At 40.1% G+C, this 19,986-nt stretch overlaps 1 protein-coding gene across 20 annotated transcripts in view; it reads left to right on the top strand.

The window, feature by feature from the left end:
- ADCY2 (adenylate cyclase 2) overlaps nt 1-19,986 on the top strand; it is a 275,450-nt gene that overhangs the window by 137,985 nt on the left and 117,479 nt on the right. Inside the window, exon 1 of one of the 20 annotated variants that reach the window (XM_014453097.2) lies at nt 13,141-13,165. The exons of the other annotated variants lie outside the window; for them this stretch is intronic. The gene's annotated coding sequence lies outside the window, so the exon portion shown is untranslated. Of the gene's footprint in view, nt 1-13,140; nt 13,166-19,986 lie in introns of those variants that run through there. 20 annotated transcript variants of the gene reach the window in all.

A 19,986-nucleotide genomic window follows, 5' to 3' on the forward strand; every position in this document is an offset into this window, starting at 1 on the left:
TGTTCCATAAGGTGGGTCAGAACAAAGAGACAAATGTCCACAGCAGATTCTACTCTTTCAAAGGGGGCAGATAGGTCCATAAACACTCAAAACTTGGACTCTGAGGACAAAACTTTCAAATGAGTGCACTTTCTGAAAAGTTATGAGTGGGATTTTGAATGTCTTATTGAAAAACAGAGGGAAATCCTTTCATTAGAGAGCAACATGCTTCATCAGCTGACATAAATGAACAAAAAATATGGCAACTTCCATATGAGAGAGAATTGATGGATCTCTCAAAGTTGGTTGCTAATGAATAATTTAAAACTTAAATTATTTAAAACTTGCCTTTAAATAAAGTTTGCTTTTTATATGCCTTCCTGAAATATGTTCCTATCATTTCCACTGTAAATTAGAATTTTAGCTACTATCTTCTGCCTTTAGTGACATCATGATTTGATTTGATTTGATTTGATTTGATTGGAAAATGAATACGAGAATGAAGATTAGAGAGGCCAAATAAAGAATATTATTGTGCAAAAAATAGAAAGACACCAATTTTATGGAATTTTGTGGGTATTTTCTCTAGAGAATGATGAGTTTAATTATTTCATCACTTACTATCTTTTTTTTACTGGTGAAGTAGAGCGATGGGCTGGATTGCCTTCTAAATCTAATGAAATAATGGCTAATACAAACTTCCAGCTGAGAGAGCGTTTGGAGAACTTGCTTTTCTGTGGCTTCAGAGAAAGTTCTGTACTTGCTCCCTATTTAGCCTTTTTTTACTGGAACACTCCTGGGTAGAGAGAAGAGGAATTTGAAAATCAGATGCTAACATGTATGTCTCCAGTGTCACTTGGACCCTGCAATGCAGGACCCAGGCCTGATCCTGTCACACCCCCTCTCCCAAGGGAGTGCTCGGGCTTCTGGAAGGCAGGGAACCCGCACACTTCTCTGAACCCAGAGCCCTTTACACATGTGCAAGTGGGAGGTTCGGCGCCTGTCAGGGATGTGGTTAGAGCAGTGGTCAGCAAACTGCGACCCCTTGAGTGTGGCTCTTCCACAAAATGCCATGTGTGGGTGCGCACGTACAGTGCGATTGAAACTTCGTGGCCACACTCAAGGGGCCAAAGAGCTGCATGTGGCTCGCGAGCCGCAGTTTGCCGACCACTGGGTTAGAGGGTTTATATGTTATGAGGGAGCCTAATTGTCCATTACACCTGCCCCAGGATTCTCGAGTTCTATGAATGTTAATGAATTCTGCTGAGATTAGATTTGCAAAAAAATGCAGATGAAAAACACAGACTTAAAGAAAAACGGTGTAAGATACAAATTTGTTTTTTGTTTTCTTGCTGACAAGATCACAGCGTGAGATGCGAATGTGCCTTTTTCCTTCTTAATGAATTGTCTGTGTTCTGGTATAGAATGATGTTTCCTTTGTTATATGTTTTATAACTTTTTATGCAAAATCTATTTTACCATGATTTTGTCGCTATGTCCTTGTCCCGGTAACTTTATGATTGTAATTGCTGTATTTTGCAGTACTTTTGTACCTTACAAGACTACTACCACTCTTCTTTTATATATTTTTATATCTTTTTTTTTCTACACAGTTCTCACACAGTTTTAATATGGGTTTTTTTCTGAAATATTTTTCAATCTTTTTCTGCTCTTATGCAGAGGTTATCTTCTTTTCAACTTGGCTTATATCTGACTATAAATAGTGTTATAAATGCAGGGACACTGTTGGGATAGATGCGAATCTTGTTTCCAGACACTCAGGGAATTCTCTGTTCACTCTAGTCGTGCTTGCTTCCTGAGCCATGTGCAATAATCACCTGCAGACGACATTTTATGTTTTTTTACCTTTAAGTTTTCACGTTGTCTGGTATCAGAAGGCTTTAACGCTGCACTGAATGACATTATCCTGTTGGGCAGCTTTATTGGTGCCTGTGTTTACAGAAATGGCCAGTGTTTTGTTCAAATGTACATTAAATCTTTTCTAGCTTTCTTTAAACATTCTTTTCTGAGCCATGCCACTTTGATTTTTCTTTTAAACCTAAACTTACCTTGTTGTTGAGAGAGATAAAGCTAGACCATTTGCATTGTTGTCAAAGTCATGATTCCGTATCTAGTATCTCTCATTCTGTTTCCTGATACATAGTGTTGTTTCTTAATTTTTTATAGCAATGTCATTCTAGTTTGTATTTCCTTTTTATTTTAAGTAGGATTTGTAAGTTCTCTATTCTATTTCTAACATATCTTGTAAGCACTTTAGAATATCCACCAGCATTTTAACATTATCATTATTTATCCAAATGGTCCCAATAATGCTATCTATGTTCTTCCTTGCTAATAAATATTCCAGTTTATCTTATTTTAAAATTAATAAACTAAGAAAAAAGTTATCTTCTCTTAGGTATCTCATAATGAGTGTCTTTATTTTTGCTTTTTTTTCCCACTCACCACCAAATTTCTTGAAAAAGTACCTACAATTCTATTTCTCTCTCCCTCTTACCCACTTCATAACTTCACTGTTCAACTGCTATCACAAGTCACCATTCAACTTGCTAAATTTAAAAGCATTTTCCATCCTAGATTTGTGCAGTATTGATGGTTTTGCCCTCATTTTTGTCTATTTGGGGGAAAGTATTCTTGGAGGGAAAAGCCAAACCTCCTTTCCCAGTTCCCACCATCTGGAACCATTCTGTTCTCTGGCAATTTTCTCTCCACATTCTTCAGAGACGCTTTTCTATTCCTACCCACCAACACACACATGTGTGGCTCAGGGCTTGGCAGAGAGGCGTCTTTTCTCCATTCTTGTGTTGGTCAGCTTTCAGCTCCTCACATATTTCCAATCATCCTGTCTGGATTAATCGCTCTCAATGCACTCATCTGCTCTCCACCTTTTCTGGAGTTCAAAACTTATTTTCATTAGCATCACAAACTCAGAGTGTTCAAACTCCATCTTTCCTCACACCACACTCGACTGTCATCCTCTCTATTTCTATTAGTGAGTCCATCCTCTCTCCCTCACCCTAACTCTGAATCTTCTCTCTTTGTGCTTTCTCCTTTATTTCCCCCATAAAATCAATTGCTCTGCAGTAGTTTTTATTTGCCATTCTTACTGTTGTGGCCTTAGGATTTCACTGCACCTTGTCCTTATCAAATTCATGCCATACAATAGTGTCAGATTAATCTTTCCAAGGTTAGCGTCAGGGTGAAGCTAGGCTTGTAAACACCGTGGCTTGATTTATGATGCAGGACCTTTAACAGGTGTTCTTTGAGTTGTTTACTGGGGGGCAGTATTGTGTGATTGTTATGAGCATGACTCTGGTTCCTCATTGTTTGGTTTTGAGTTCTTTCTGGTCCTCAGTTTCTTCCTCTGTAAAATGGAAGTGTTATCCACTCAGGCTGGTATAACAAAATACTGTGAACTGAGTGGTTTGTAAATAGGAGATATTTATTGCTTAGAGCAGTGGTTCTCAACCTTCTGGCCCTTTAAATACAGTTCCTCATTTTGTGACCCAACCATAACATTATTTTCGTTGCTACTTCATAACTGTAATGTTGCTACTGTTATGAATCGTCATGTAAATATCTGATATGCAGGATGGTCTTAGGCAACCCCTGTAAAAGGGTCGTTCGACCGCCAAAGGGGTCGCGACCCATAGGTTGAGAAGCGCTGGCTTAGAGTTTTGGAGGCTAGAAATCCAAAGTCAGGGCGCCAGCATGATCAGGTTCTGGTGAGAACCCTCTTTCCGGTTGTAGATGGCTGACTTCTCCTTCTATCTTCACGTGGAAGAAGGGGGAGCTCTGTAAGGTTTCCTTTCTAAGAATATTGGTCCCATTTATGAGGGTTCAGCCTTCATGACCTAATCACTTCTCAAAGATCTCACTTCCTCAGACTTTCACATTAAGGGGTAGGATTTCAACATATAAATTTTTTGGGGGAGGGGAACAACATTCACTCCATAGCAATGAAGTAAGGACTTTACCTACCTCAGTAGAGTTTTCAGTATCTTATACATTTTTATTATCACTCAAGGAGCATGTGCTCACTAAAATATAAATATGTGCATATATATAAACGTATTTTTATTATTCTCATATATGTGCTTGCTAAAGGTATATGTATGCTCACTATATAAATAAACATATGTGTTTACTAAATATATATTTATATATTTGCTTATATATTTACTAGAGGCCTGGTGCATGACATTCGTGCACTAGGGGTGGGGGGGTCCCTCAGCCCGGCCTGTGCCCTCTCGCAGTCCAGAAGCCCTCGGGAGATGTCCAAGTTGGACATCCTTAGCGCTGCCACGGAGGGAGGAGAGGCTCCCGCCACTGCCACTGTGCTCGCCAGCCATGAGTCCAGCTTAGGGCTTCTGGCTGAGCGGCCCTCCCCCTGTGGAAGCACACTGACCACCAGGGGGCAGCTCCTGCATTGAGTATCTGCCCCCTGGTGGTCAGTGTGTGTCACAGTGACCAGTTGTTCCACTGTTTGGTCAATTTGCATATTAGCCTTTTATTACATAGGATTTATAAATATATATTTAGTAGATACATTTTATATATTATATTTACCAGTTAACAAATTCCTGACTATATACGTTATCTTCTTTTTTTAATATATAGAATATTTAATATATAATAATATATTTAATTCATAATAATATTATAATATATATCACATATATATGTATGTGTATATATTATATATAGCATATATGTATATAATATACATCCTGAATTCCAAGTGGCCTAAAGAGAGTCCACAGAAAGTAGCTGACACTTTATATCAGGGCAGGACAGCTGGCTTCACTTGGAAACTTTTAAGAATGATAATAAAAGGGGAGCCAGCATCTGCAACTTTAAAGTCCTGAGAAAAGAAAAGCTAGTTCCACCCCTGAAAGTTAGGAGTTACTTTTGCAGCCAACAATTATGAAGAAGGGAATGTCAAAAACTGAGAGGATTCAAGGATGTCCCAGTGAGAGAATGCCCCGAGTTCATAAGCCTTTTGAGAAGGAAGGTGCCACGTTTGAATCACCAAGTTACCAGTCAACAAATTCCTAACTACATGCATTACCTTCTTTTTTAGTAATGTCTTACTCCCCATCTCTTTTAAGTCATTATTTAGAAACATTTTTATACTGAAAAAATAGGGAGAAATGATAAGATACTCAAGTTAAGGCCTGCATCTTCATTTTTTCAACAGACACTCCAAATATCCTCACTGGACTCATTCTCATTCTGCTAACATCTCAGTATTAAGGATAAAGAGAGAAATCCTGAAAGCTTCCAGAAAGAAATTTAAAAAAACTAGATTAACTGCTGTGGGACAAAAGTCAGATTTGCATTTCTCACAAACACCACCAGATGTTAAAAAAACAGTAGACGAAAATCTTAAAAGTATCCTAAAAATGTATTCCACACTTTGATTTATGCACCAAGTCAAACTATTATTCATAAATGAGGTTTGAGTAAAGACTTTCAGGCATACATGGACTTAAAGTGCAACCCACACACATATTTTATGACATTGGAATTTGAAGATTTTTTCCCCAAGTAAAACACACAAAAATGAATTCAAACAAAAAAGAGAAAAAGTTAAAGGAATAAAGAAATGTTGTGAGCCATGAAACTGGTAAAGCTTGAGAGTTAAGACAAAATAATTGTTATATAATATAAAAATAGCACTATTCATTAAAATAGAAAGAAGAACAAAAGTCTTATATTTTAAAAATCAAGTCAGTTCTTGGGAGTTATTGAGTTGATGGCTCTCTTGTCTAGAAGAACCAATTCCTTCTAGGCCATCAACAACAACATAAAGAATTATTTACCCCACTGCTTTTAGTCATGGTGACTATATTAATTTCAAACACAAAAGAGAGTATTATATTGTTTTGTATATATCAAAATAAATTAAGTTTTAAGTTTGAAAACTATCTCAGTGCTATTCGAAATTCAGTGCAGGAGGAAAAAGACATTGCTTATATAAGGACTAGCTATCTTGAATTATGCAGTTTGGTACACAGAATCTTTAATATTTTTCTTCCATCATATACAATAAAATCTCAGCTTCAGGACCAGATAAAATAGTGCTTATTATACTTAAGCTATGGAAGTAAGAATCCTCTGAAGCACATTCTACATTTCAGCATTATTGGTATTTGCATTTACATAACATTTTTCATCTAAGGGAACTGAGTTCTTTAGAAACATCATAAATACCACGTTGCATAGAAATGTCTCATATGGTGGTGCTATTGCCATAACTGCATAGGGTGGGGAATTACTGAGATATAGCAAAAGCTTGTGCTGGTGGGCCATTCACACAGTTTCCTGCAGGCAAGGCTCAAGTGTAACTTTTATTTGGGAATAATTAGCTCCTGGGACCATCTGTCTTCACCTCATCCTACCGATGCATTCAGTCTAATGCTTTTCCCCTGTAAAAAGTTGCTCTAGGAAAGTTTGGTGCCCTCAGAAAGGGTGAGGGCCTTCATTCCCCCACCAAACAGACCCCTCTGCCCGTCTTAGGAATGTATGGGTGTGTCTTTCAACCTTTAACTTCAGGAGCTCTACCAGGTAATGTGACTGACCCTGGACAGATGTTGTTTTCTGTTTTAGTTGGTGTTTTAACTTCTCTGTGCCTCTGTTTTGAGGTCTGTAACACGTAAGCAGTCATGGTATCTGCCCATAGGGTTATTCTGGAGATGAAGAGTATATGACCGAGTCTGAAGCAGCCTGACACAGTGAAGTGTGCAGTACACATGGGCCCTTAGCCACTAAGTGGAAATTATATGGAGATTGAAGGTCACAGGCTTTTAGTTTCCATGAGCTGTAAATCCAAGGCTTTGTACAGAGATCCCATATATTATATGCACACTCAGAAATGCTCTAAATATTACAGGAAAAAGTAACCACAAACATGCACTTTTGGAAATTTGCAATGCTTTTGACACATTTTAAAAATTAAAGAAATAACAACTCTACTAGTATAAAGGTAAAGAGGTACTGAGAATGAAGGCACTAAACCTGCTAGTGTGTTGCTCAATATTTGGCCTCCTAATTGTGCCTTCTCTTTCCTCTCCACCATCATTTGACAAAATTTTAGAAAAATTTAGGACATCAATTCTAGCTGCTGCAGGTCATGCTGTGCTTGACTTTTGCTGTTTCCTGATGTTCTCTCTTTCTGTCTGCGTTGAAGTATGTCAGACTTGAAGTGCAAAGCAAAGGAATAAATCAATTCTCTGCCTTCCTTCTTCCTTCCCTTGGAGGAACCCTTCCAAAGGCAAGGGTAAAATGCTAAGAGTGATGTCCGTGCTCAATGGGCTTCAGTTTCTTCGTGTGTAAAATAAAGGCTCTGTCTGGCTTATTTTATCTTTTTTAACGGCTGAGTAGTATTCCATTGTATGTATAAAAAAGATAACTTGTCTGATTTCACTCAGATGTGGGATATAAAACAAACAGTTACAAATGAACAAACAAAATAAACATACAAACCAAATAAACTCATAGATACAGATAACAAAATGGTAGCTGTGAGAGGGGAATATTGGTGGGGAGGACAAAAAGTGTAAAGGGGTTAAGTACATGGTAACAAAAGGAAACTAGACTTTGGGTTGTGAGCACACAATTCAATACAGATGTCATATTATAAAATTGTACCCTGAAATTTATGTAATGTTATTAAACAATGTTACACCAATAAATTTAATAAGGAAATGAGGGCTTTAGCCCCCAATAGATTTACATGAATTATCTTTTCTAATATTACTTTCAGTCTCTCAGAAACTTTCAAAGGAAAACTCGATGACTGGATTCCTTTTCTTCATTTTTTACTGGATCTCAAATTTTGGCTATGATTTTGTGGTGTTTCCATTAAGCTTTTCACTCCTTGCTCTCTGTGGACCTTCATTTGTATTCTGTGAGCATAGCGCTCATTTCTCATGGCATATTACTCCTATTTTAGCTAATTATCTTCATGAATTATAAATATTCATGCATGCTGGTTACAAGAAACTCTTCAGAGCAAAGCTTAAGGATAAAATAGTTTTTTAAGTGAACAGTTAGTGTTGTATTTACAATGAAGAGCACTACTATGATATATGGAAAAATACTATTTAGCCTCGAAATATATTTTTCCATGAATATCAACAACTGGTGATCCAAAAATATCAATATTCTCCATTCTAGTGGTTTCATTTGCCATTCAGGTTATGTTTTATGGCAATAGAAAAAGGCAGAGTTGTCTAATAATTTAAGAAAATCTTTGTCAAGCAATGTGCCTAATTTCAGAAAAACTGACTTATTGTGAGAATTGAAATATATGAAAATACATACAATGAACTAGTCTCAAGTCATTAAACTTAGAAAATTTTAATTATAGATAAAATTAATACTGAGCATTTTGTGTCATTTAATAGAATTTTGATGAGCAAAATGATATTATTTGAAATCTTCAAAGTGAGCTCTTTCTGCCATTGTAAGCAAACTAGATTTCCTGTCAAGTTCTTAAAATTAATGGAATTGGATAAAGGTCTTTTTCTCACAGCTACGGCTGAAACAAACAATGATGGTTCAGAAGATAAGCTACTAGACTTTACTAAACATAAAACTAGTCTAATAAATTTGAGTGATCTGTTATAAATGCTATCATTTTTATGTCTTCAGAATAATACAAGTGAGATCTACTTAAACTTGGAGATGTATCCTCACTGAAGGAATTTCTTTGTTCGTTTGTCAAACAATATGATAATAGTGAAGTATGAAAGCAGAAGTAATGTTATTTTCCTGTTTCAGTCCTCATTTGCATAACAACTGAGTAAAATGTTCTCCCCAATCTCTTAGAAGTATATATATATATATACATGGTGTTGATGCGGAATAGAACATTGATATGAAAATCATTTCCATTATTGACATTATGATCTCATATGGGATTAAGCATGGAAATTTGGGTTCTCCAGACACTGTATGTCTTTCTGGATGTACTGTCAGTTTAGAGCAAGAACCACTAAAATCTGTGTTCTTCATCAAACATGGTAAATATATCAACTTCTGAGTATGGAGAATCTAAGTGTAGCCTTTACTAAACTACTACTATTATATATAAATGCATACATGCAGAGAAAGGGGGGTGATGGAACTATGTATTTTTCTGTTATTCACTTTTTATCTGTGAAGGAATATGAGCTGAAGAACTATAATGTGCAGTACTTCAAGGGAGGGGGACTCGCAGGAAGGCTTGATTACTTGACACCTCTGCATGCTGTGTGTGCCAGGGTTTGGGTCTCCAATTGTTATTTTTCACTTGCTCCCTTGGGTTCTCAACCTTTCTCATGGCTTTAAAACTATCCACACACTGAGGACTCTACAACTCTGATCAGTCCCCTGAAATCCAGACTCAAAGTTCAATAACCAAGTCCATGTTTTCATTGGAACGTTTAATGAGCATCTTGAACATAACATGATCAAAATGGAACCTTTGATTTCTCCCAAACCTAGTTTTCTTCTGTAAATGATACCGCATTCACCCAGTTGCTCAGGCCAGACCATAGGAGGAACCATCATGGACTCTGACTTTCAGTACACCCAAACCCAAAGACTGTCACCTTCTCCCTTACCACCCTCATTCATGCTACCTGTCTGCTCCCTGGACTACAGCATTAGCAAATTTTCCTTGATCAAAGTATTGTCCCCTGCATTTCATCACCACACAAAAACCACACTATCAGATGATGTTGCTCCTCACCTTAACTCCAGAGAATAGAATCTAAATCCCTATCCTTGGTCTATAAGGCCTCAAAAGATCTGGCACTGACTGAGAATTCAACCTTATATTCTACCACTTTTTCAAAGTACTTAAAGGATAAGAAATGGTCAACCAAGAAACTTACGTTAAGAAGATAAATAAAACAAACTCTGTAAATATACACTTGTTCTTTCTTCTCTCAGCTTCTTTAATAAACATAAAATTATCCTATATAATAAAGAGCTAATATGCAGATGGCCGTTGTGCCCTTGCACCAGGACTGGGGGACCTGAGGCCAGGCCAGGGGACCTGAGGCTGCGCCCCCCACCCGGCGGCTTGACGGGGGTGGGGCCAGCCGGGTCTGGTCTCGTGCGATTTCAAGGCACACGTGGTGGGTAGGGACTTGACTCTGGGTCCCACAGCACACCCCAGACTCTGACAGGAGGGAGATTTTCATATACATTTTACTAATTTTCTTTCATTTCTGACACTTCTATTATAAAGGGCAAATAGCAATATTAAAATATTTCCTTTAATTAATTCCCTTTTAATGTGCATGAATTTCATGGACCAGGCCACTAGTATATAATATTAATTATTACAGGGTATTGTTGACATTTTAACATTTACAGATTTATATGTATACTATGCTATAATACCAATAATTGTATGCAGAAATTATTATTGTGTGCAACAATAATAGCACACAAGGGTAAATAATAAGGGAAAATTGAGAATGTGATCTTAAATTTCACATGCAAACATAAGTGGTCCAGAACAGCCAAAATAATACTGAAAAAGAAAAACAAATTTAAGGATTCACGCTTTCTAATTTCAAAACTTCCTACAAAGCAGTAGTAATTTAAAAAGTGTGATGGTGGCATAGGATAGAAATATTGATCAATGTAATATAATTGAAAGTCCACAAATAAACCATCACACTTATAACCAATTGATTTTTGACAAGAGTGCCAAGTTAATTCAATGAGAAAGAATAGCCTTCAATAAATGGTTCTGTGACAATTGAATATCCACATTTAAAATAACACAATTGCACCTGACCAGTGTGGCTCAGTGGTTGAGTGTTGATCTATGAACCAGGAGGTCGTGGTTAGATTCCTGGTAAGGAAACATGCCTGGGTTGTGGGCTAGATCCCTAGTGGGAGGCTTGCAGGAGGCAGCCAATGATCCTTGCTCATCATTGATGTTTTTCTCTCTCTCTCCCTCTCTCTTCCTCTCTGAAATCAATAAAAATATAATTTAAAATAAATAAAATAACATAGCTGAACCCTTACCTCACACCATATACAGAAAATAACTCAAAATTGTTTTCTAAAAAACCTAAATGTAGGAGCTAAAACTATAAAACTCTTGATAGAAAGCATTGCATAAGTCTTCATGACAGGAGTTAAGCAAGGTTTCTCAGATATGAAACCAAAACCATAACAACAATAGGAAAAATAGATAAATTGGACTTCACTAAAATGGAAATCTTTTGTACTTCACATAACCATCATGAAATGAGAAGGGACTTGTATCTATAATATATAGAGAACCCTTACAAATCAATAATTAAAAACCCAAATACTCCAATTAAAAACAGTGAAAAGGATCTTAATACACATTTCTCCAAATATAGTACACAAATGGTCAATGCACACATAAAAAGATGCTTATCATTTACAATCTTGTTTCTAGTGATCTGCGAGTATAAAAACTTCTTCCTCAATGACAATCATTTCTGTATCTCTGTGTCTTACCCCACCTGATTAAAACAACTCTCTCAGATACATTTTAAAACTGGCCTTCAGTAAGTGGCAGCTGCCATCACTGTTAAGTTGTGGTCTTTTATCATTTGCACAAAGTGAAAAAGTATGAAGGTAAATTGATTAACTTAAATTCAGGGATAATAATGCTAGAAATAATGTTTTACAGCATTAACTATATAAGTGGAAAATTAGATTAAAGTAGTTCAAGGGCATTTCCAAAAACATGAAACCCAAAGGTGTCCCCCAAATGTAAGCCCAGAGTCTGGGCATCCCCTGGTCTGACTCTCCATGCCCTTGCCCCTTGTCCACTCTCCAGTACAGCTGCTGCTGTTCTAGGTTAAATGATGACTAGAGACTGAAAAACTTCTTTCCCTAAAAAAATTCAATTCTGTAGAGCCTTGTGGAATAAGAGTCCATATAAAAAGAAAACTGAGAGGACTGCGAAGACATGTTCCCATCCTATATAGTAAAAGGGTAATATGCAAATAGACCAAACAGCGGAACTACCAGTGGCTATGGCACGCACTGACCACCAGGGAGCAGTAGCTCAATGCAGGAGCTGCCCCCTGGTGGTCACTGCACTCCCACAGGGGGAGTGCCACTCAGCCAGAAGCCCTGAGCTGGACTCATGGCTGGCAAGCACAGCAGTGGTGGCAGGAGCCTCTCCCGCCTCTGTGGCAGCGCTAAGGATGTCTGAAGGCTTAGGCCTGCTCCCCAGGGGGCCTAAGCCATCAGTCAGGAAACCCCCGAGGGCTCCCAGACTGTAAGAGGGCACACACCAGGCTGAGGGACCCCCCTCCGAGTGCATGAATTTTGTGCACTGGACCTCTAGTATATTAATAAAATACTATTGAGCACCTCCCTGAGAACAGAAATCATTCTCTTTTGTCTGTGGGACAGTTGACCAGGGAGAAATGTTTGCATAAAAAATGCTGAAAAAGAGTTGCTCTGTGAATAGTGGACCATTCCTTGGTGACATGGCAAAGACAAGACCTGTAGAGGGTAATGGTGTGTAGGCTTCGTCCAGCATCTTTGCAGCCTCATCCTCATTCTGGATCATGGACCTGCCTGGGTGACCAGCATGGGGGCGTCAGCCCAGGCCCCCAGAGTCCTGATTTGAAACCCAACATCAAAGGGTTCTTCTTTAAAGCCATTTTTCTGGCAAGAATATAGAGGGAATGATGTAAAAAGTGCAATTTCTTTAATGACTGCCTCATCTAGTAAATAAATTGCATGCCATTAATACCCTACCACCTCCACCTCTCATTTCAACCTGCTGAGGTTTCCAGCTCTGAGCAGAAGATATACAAACATTTATCACAGACATAAAAGCTGATCAACAGAACTATAAGAGGTAAAAGTTTTAAATCATTCTCTGATTATAGCTGTGGGCATTTCCATTACCTTTTTCATTAAGTAGTGACATGTATAAAAATATTGAGCTATTTACATTACTGGAGAGGGAAAAATACAGAAAAAGAGAGACTGACTAAAATTGTTATTTCTCTCACAAAATGAAAATCCAGCTTTCAAGTATTAACCATAAATGTTTTTCTGCCCTCGATTATTTTTAAGATGTGGAGATGTGATAAACATTGTAACAACAATATAGATAAATATTCCTTTTATCTACCCTTGAAGGTCGGATACATTTTGGGTATGCTATTCAAAAATTCACATTATGTTTTTTATGTAATTTTTATCAGTGTTGATGGTGAAAAGAAACCTTTGCAGAATGCTCTGCATAACTTCATCTGTTTCTAATACTTTCTTTTATCAGATTAAACCCATTGTTCATATGAAAAGATCAAAGAGGTTGTGTCTGGGTCTCAGGGGCTGATGTGAAGGTAGCTCTTGGGACCCTGATGTTATTCTGTTAAGCATGTGCATGTTACATGAGGAGGCTGAGGCTTGCAGCAGCTTCTTTAGGAATACCTTGGAATTGTTGCTTCCCTTCCTTTCTAGGAAAAGATCTTCCTTCTTCCCGTAATGTGCCCTGACCACGACCTGCCAACCTTCATTGTTATATAAGCTCTGAAGTGAACTTTGTAGTCAAAGCAATAAACTATTACCCAGAAGGAAAAAAAATTTTTTTAAAGGAAAGGAAAATAAACAAGAAGGAAAGAGATTTTAGAAGCGACAGAAAGGAACTTCCAAGATTCTGGGTCCTTTCCATGTGCCTCTGTGTTGGAACTGATACTGTTTTAATTCCCTTGAGCCCACTATTGCTGTGGGTGTAGACAGGGGAGGGCTGGCATTCGAGTGCAGAGTAGTGGTAGCTCTGTTAACAGGGTTTATTTTAAACTAAGTATAATTACTAAGAAATTTGGATTTCAAATTATTTCTCTCTCTCTCTCTCTCTCTCTCTCTCTCTCTCTCTCTCTCTCTCTCTCTCTCCCTCCCTCCCTCCCTCCCTCCCTCTCTCTCATTTCTGTTTCCCACGACATTTCCCATAAGCCAGGCCTGGAGTGTAGATTCTGGAGCCGGCCAGCTAGGTTTGGGTTTGGCTCTTTTCTGATATATCAGGCAAGTTACTTTTTGTTGAAACATCCAAGATGTAAAAAATGGGGATGGTAATCATCTCCATCCCATGTTTCAGCGTTGCATGAGGATTGAATTAGCAAAAGGTATTAGGATTTCACTCTTGTCCTGGCACGTAGAGCTCAATAAAAATTGGGGAGTTTATTATTCCTTAGATATTCTAAACCTGCCTGATTATTTAGAACACTTAGATGCCATCAGAAATATTTGCTGATCAATTCAAGCAAAAATTACCTTAGATAATCTTCTGCAATTGAGACTGATTATTTTCATATGGCTAATGAGTATAAAATATTCTCATGTGGATATTTTCCTATCATGAGAGACATGAGGTTTCAAAAATGACCAATTCTCACCATCACTCAGGATGAATAGATCTTGATTCCTGGGAGAGGAGCCCATTTGTGGGGCAGATTAGGAGTTCAGTTTTGAAGTGTGAGTGTTTATTATAAATCCAAGGAAAAGTGTTGAGAAGGCAATTGAAGCTATAAGTCTGGAGTTTAGGGTCATGGGCTTGGCCAAGGATGTGCATTTGAGAGTAGTTGGCAGATCGATACTATTTAAGGTCCTGAGATTGGAGTCAGCCATCAAGGGAGCCTGACAATTAGAGTCCAGGGAACAAGGAGGCATCAGCAAAGGGCATGGAGAAGCTTGTTTCCTGCAGCAGGAGTGTGGTGCTCAGAAAGGCAACTGTGTCCATAGTTTCACGAGGAAGGGAAGCAACGAACCATATCCTTACCAACGGCGGTTCTCATAGGGTGGTAGGTTCAACACAAATGAGAAGAGAGGCATCGGGAAAGGGTGCAGAGTTACTCTTTGGGGGAGCTTTGCTGCATAGAGGGCCAAGGAGAAGAAATGGTGTCCAGGAGGGTTATTATAAGCATGGAGAAAGAGCCGCACATGAGTACCCTGTTGAATGATCCAGTAGAGAAGGGAGTATGGATGTTGTAAGAGAGACATGTGGATTGCTGGAGCCATATCTTTGCAGGAAGGAAGTCATGGCTTCTATTGTGCATGAGGGTGGAGCTTACACAGGACAGGACCATTCTGGACTTACAGGGGGGTGGGGGATGTCAAGTTCATGGGGATAGGTGCTGGCATGTGGTTATCCTTTCCATTTTTATTGCTTCCTTATGCTGTTTGATTTACCCATCTTTGTGCCTCTACACACCCCTGCCACTCACACAGGCTAGAGCAGCCGTGGGCAAACTACGGCCCGCGGGCCGGATCCGGCCCGTTTGAAATGAATAAAACTAAAAAAAAAAAGACCGTACCCTTTTATGTAATGATGTTTACTTTGAATTTATATTAGTTCACACAAACACTCCATCCATGCTTTTGTTCCGGCCCTCCGGTCCAGTTTAAGAACCCATTGTGGCCCTCGAGTCAAAAAGTTTGCCCACCCCTCGGCTAGAGGGTGCAAGATGTGGGCAATCAGTAAACGCTCCTGGGACTGAAAATGTTAATGGTGAGAGAAATGTGATTGCCCAGATACTGACATCAATAGTATCATGAGTAACCTGTGAAGTTTTGAAATAGTGAAAAGTGGGGCCAAACCTAGACACATAGAAATGGTCATTTAGGAAAAGAATCCAAATAAGTGTTGCTTATTGACAGTTGTACTGGGAATATGTGCTGATGAGACATTAATGGCCGAAACATACATGTTTCCCTCAAGTTTTAAAGGTATTTCTAGATCCCTCTTAGGCTTTGAGACTAAGATATGTACAGACACTCCCCTGGGGATTGATACGCCCAGAGAACGCCCCTTGCTGCCATGTTGCAGGAGTCCCAGCCATGTCTCCTGTGTCTCAGGGTGGAACCCAGTGATCCAACAGTAACTGAAAATTGATTGTGTCTAGGGGAGATTCCCCTTTGATGGTGGCTTATTGGGTTGTGTTTCTTTGTTGCTTTTATTATTTTTCTGAGTATTTTAGGACCAATTAATATAACTATAAGAAAGCTCAGGTCTTAGTTCCAAGAAGTAACTACATGCTATTTATAATGATGTTTATTAGGGGTTGGGAATTGTAGAAAAGCAGAGGGAAGCCCCACCCACCTGTATCTGAACCCCACTTGGGAGCTGGGCAGTCTGAGTCCAAGGCTTCCCCCGTCCCCCATGAGCTGTGTCCTGTACACGAAGGATATCTGTGATGTTACTGTGGACAGCACTTAGAACAGCACCTGACCCAGAGAATGCTCTCTGCAGGTGTGAGTTGCTATCTTTTGAAAGGCTTTCTTAAATATTTTGCATTGATTAGGTACCAATTCTAAGCTCTGAAGATGTCCAGGCATGTTTAAAGCAAGAGCCATCAGTGGACTCAGAGGAATAAGCACGCTGAGAGAATTAATTGGGGAATATAGATAGTTTTGCTCACTAAATAGTAAGACAGTTGAATGAAGGACTAAGGTGGTTGCCAACATTGTTCATCTGTCACATCAAAGTGAATCTGGGATCCACATCATCTAAATAGCCAGGCAGTCAAGCATCCTTTCCCACCTCAGCGCCTGGAGGGCCGGCGTGCCCACTTCCAGATGGCAGCATTTCATTACTTCATGACAAAAGCAGGATGGTGCCAGATGTGATGCAGTTCCTTGTGACTCAGCAAGGTGTGATAGGAATCCTTCAGGAGGAGGAATAACAGAGTTCATGGGTCCATGTATAGTGAGGAGGGAGACAAGCACCTGGTTGTATGGTCTGCAGCCTTCTGTGATGGATCTGCCAAATCTGGGACATGTAATAATGACATACATCCAGGGAAGTTGCGGAGGGAGCAGGAGCCCACAGTAGGACTGTATGGGCAAGGCTAGTGGAGAGTTAAAAATCGGTGAGGCTAATTGAGTTTCTGCCTCCTTTGTCGTGTGCCCTTCACTACAGATGCGTGGAGTAGGGTGAAGCCTTCAGGAAAAACAGGAGGAGCTGTGTGCTAGGAGACTACTTTGAATACTCAGTAACGTGGAGGATTGGGCAGGGTTCAGTAAGTCACAGGATGGTGGGCAGTGGTTCCCATGCCTCCTGTGCCTTCCACCTGTTCCTGTGCTCTGTCTTTACCCCATCTCCCCCATGCACACACGTATGCACACACAGTACTTTCTTTAAACCAATAAGCAAAGTGCTCAATAGAACTATGTTCTTTTTTTAATTTAACTTATTGTTGAAAGTGTTATATATGCTCTTTTATTCATTTTTTCCTAAGAAAGAGGATTAATGACCTAAGTTATTGTCTCAAGGACCAAACAAAGGCCCACCCTGTGTCTCTGAAAAGACCCCTTGGTGTGAAGCATCCAGGCAGGGCTCAGAGCAAATGTCCAGATGTGCACAACCAGACCTTTGCTCCCTCAGCTAAAAATCAGATGCCAAAATTCCCAACAAATATTTTTTCTGCAAAGTCATACGACCCTGCAAAGGGGCAGCTGTGACTATGGTGTGATATAGCTGCCCACAGCCTGCAAGGCCAATAGGAAGAATTGCACATTGTGACATTCAGGGCCCCCAACTCCAGGTGCAGTGACCACCCTGCCTTCCTAGGGTGTCCAGTGGTGAATGTGGGGGTCTCTCACCTTAAACATGAGCCCTCCTACAGGTTTAAAGAGGCAGACTTCAAAGCCTGTCCACCAAGACTTTTCTCAACATAGTGATTTTCAATAGATACAGAGGCAGAGCTTCCTCAAACAGATTGTCAAACTGCAGCGGGAAGGCCGGGGAGGGTTGAGGGGCAGGAGGGAGGGGGGTAAGAGATCAACCGAAGGACTTGTATGCATGCATGTGGGCATAACCAATGGACATAAGACACTGGGGGGTAGGGGAGGCCAGGGGATTGTCAAGGGTGGGGGAAAAAAAGGACACATATGTAATACCCTTTGTAATACTTTAAGCAATAAAAAAAAACATAGTGATTTTCAGTTGGACCAGCAAATGCACTGGCCCCACCCCTGGAGGCAAGGCAGAGAGTAGCAGCATTACTTTTTCTCAGGCCCTCTTTCTGTCTGTCTCCAGACTTTCCTCATGAGCAGGTTCCTGTGACCTCTCTTTGTGAGATTTCTCCACTCTTGGACTGTGCTGTTCTTCGCCATGTTTACATTGTTCTTTCTAGGACAAGTTTAATTTGCCTTTTTACCCGTGAAGAAAACTGTATTAACTGCAATACTTCTGCTGAGAATACAAAGCTAAGGAACAGAACCATTAGTTATTGTTAATCCTACACATATGAGGCAGGGTTCTCCAGAGAAACAGAACCAATAGAATGTGTGTACATATAGAAAGATTGTTTTGAAAGGAGTGGTACACATGATTATGGAGGCTGGTGAGTCCAAAATCTGCAAGGTGGGCCAGTGTTGTGGTTCAGGTCCAAAGGTTGCTGCTGCAGAATCCCTCCTGCTTGGGGAGATCGGTCTTTGTTCTATGTAGGCCATCAACTGATTGGATGAGGCCCACCCACATTATGAAAGGTACTCCGCTTTACTCAAAGTCTACTGACTTCCATGTAAATCTCATCCATAAACACCCTTACAGAAGTTGACATATACAATGAACTATCACACTGAGTTTTCTTGGTGCTTCAGTTTAAACACTAAGATGCATTTTACACAAAGAATCTTTGGAAAATTAGATATTTCAACATGCTAATCACTCAGATTCTGAGATGAAAGAAAGAAGAAATGCTATTGGCATTAACTTTGCAAGGGTTTGCTTGTCAAAATAGGTACCGTTTTCTTCATTCTGCAGCTATTCACCCTGTTCCATTCAGCCAGTCCCAGTTAAATAATGTGTAATTATGTAGCTCTCTCCAACGCAGTGTAATTTAAGATGTGATTTGACATAAACAAAAGTGTCTTCTTTGTGTGTGTGTGTGTGTGTGTGTGTGTGTGTGTGTGTCCTATTCAAGAACTTTATAATACCCAGATTACCATACTGTGTTGGGTATGTCATCACTTGCCACCAGCATGGGAATGGAAATGAAAGCAGTCTGGTAAAATTGATACCAAAATCATTGTCATTGCCCTGTAAACGTGCTGAAAACCTCTAGCCATTGGCCTTGAAACCCTCAGCTGTGTGAATTCCAAGAGTTAATCCTCAAGTGTCCAGGGCTTGTAACAGGACCCTTGTGGGAGCAGGACACTGAGTTCTAAGGATAAATAAGGCCTCTGCTGTGACCCAGCTCCACCAGAGTGACCCAACGTGCAGGAAACAGTTTCATGCATCTGATCGGCATGCACGAGAACAGGACTTTCTTCGAGTGCTTGGGAGCGTCCCCTTTATGTTTAGAATGGTGGCCCCACTGCTCACACTGCTCGGGTGCTCACAGGGAGCCTTCATCCACACCCCCTGGCTTTCCATTCTGCGGTGGGAAGTTAATTGGATCCAATAGGCCTGCGTAAGCACGGCCCTCAAATGTGGAGCTATTATATAAATGTGAACACTTAACTTCCATGCCTCTTGTCCTCACTACCGTGTGCTTTTGTGCTCCCAAATCTAGGCTTTTCAACTTGGGCTGTGGTAGCTATGGCAACGCAGGAGCAGGTTACAGGGAGAATGGGAGTAGGGTAAGACCCTCTTCAGTATGTGAACCTCCATCATTAGCCACCACTGCTGCCCACAGAGCCCAAATACCTGCAGCTCCCAATGCACCGATGTCTCCCTCACGCCTCTGTGCCTGCCATCTCTCTTTCTGCTTCCCTCTACCCATCCCCAACTTCCCAGCAACCTGGCTGACACTGTTAGCCTCAACCGAGGTGGCACTGCCAGGGAAGCCACCCCAAGAACAGCAGTCCGTAGACCTGCGGAAGGAGCAGCTTGTACTGTCTCTCACAGCATTGCCTGTGAAACCCCACACTCACATTTCACGCCGATATCAACTTCCTGCATGTCGGCCATTCCCAGTGACCTGTGTACTCCGTGCGACATGAGGGGCCCTATTGCCTGTGATCAGAATGAAC

The sequence above is a fragment of the Myotis lucifugus genome, unplaced genomic scaffold, assembly GCF_000147115.1.
Source record: "Myotis lucifugus unplaced genomic scaffold, Myoluc2.0 scaffold_0, whole genome shotgun sequence".
Classification (NCBI taxonomy): Eukaryota; Metazoa; Chordata; class Mammalia; order Chiroptera; family Vespertilionidae; genus Myotis; species Myotis lucifugus.